The sequence below is a fragment of the Cyprinodon variegatus genome, unplaced genomic scaffold, assembly GCF_000732505.1.
Source record: "Cyprinodon variegatus isolate N-32 unplaced genomic scaffold, C_variegatus-1.0 Scaffold731, whole genome shotgun sequence".
Classification (NCBI taxonomy): Eukaryota; Metazoa; Chordata; class Actinopteri; order Cyprinodontiformes; family Cyprinodontidae; genus Cyprinodon; species Cyprinodon variegatus.
This window is the reverse complement of record NW_015151184.1, coordinates 217,454-217,837: the sequence shown is the minus strand read 5'-3', so window position 1 is coordinate 217,837 and position 384 is coordinate 217,454.

The following is a 384-nucleotide window of genomic DNA, read 5'->3' as shown; positions in this document are numbered from 1 at the left end:
ACAGGCTGTATGGCTCCCAATTAAAAAGCACCAACGCTAAAACCGATAGCCATGTTCCTGTTTGCATACGTTGGCACAGCAAAGCATCACGGGACAATTCTGAATTCTTCTTCCTTAACGTGTGAAAGCAGCCATTAGATGCACTATGGACACCTGCTGGACGCAACGTGTTACTGCACCTCTACTGCAGTACTGACCATAGATGGTACTGACTCTCTGGGACTGAGATCTACGGGAGAGTACACAAATTTCATTGCGTTTGCCCGCCGGGCAAGTGCAGTGATCGCAAAAAAGTATATTTATCATTCAAAATTACTTTAAAATCACCGACATTAGCTGAAAAGTATATTTATCATTCAAAATTACTTTAAAATCACCGACATT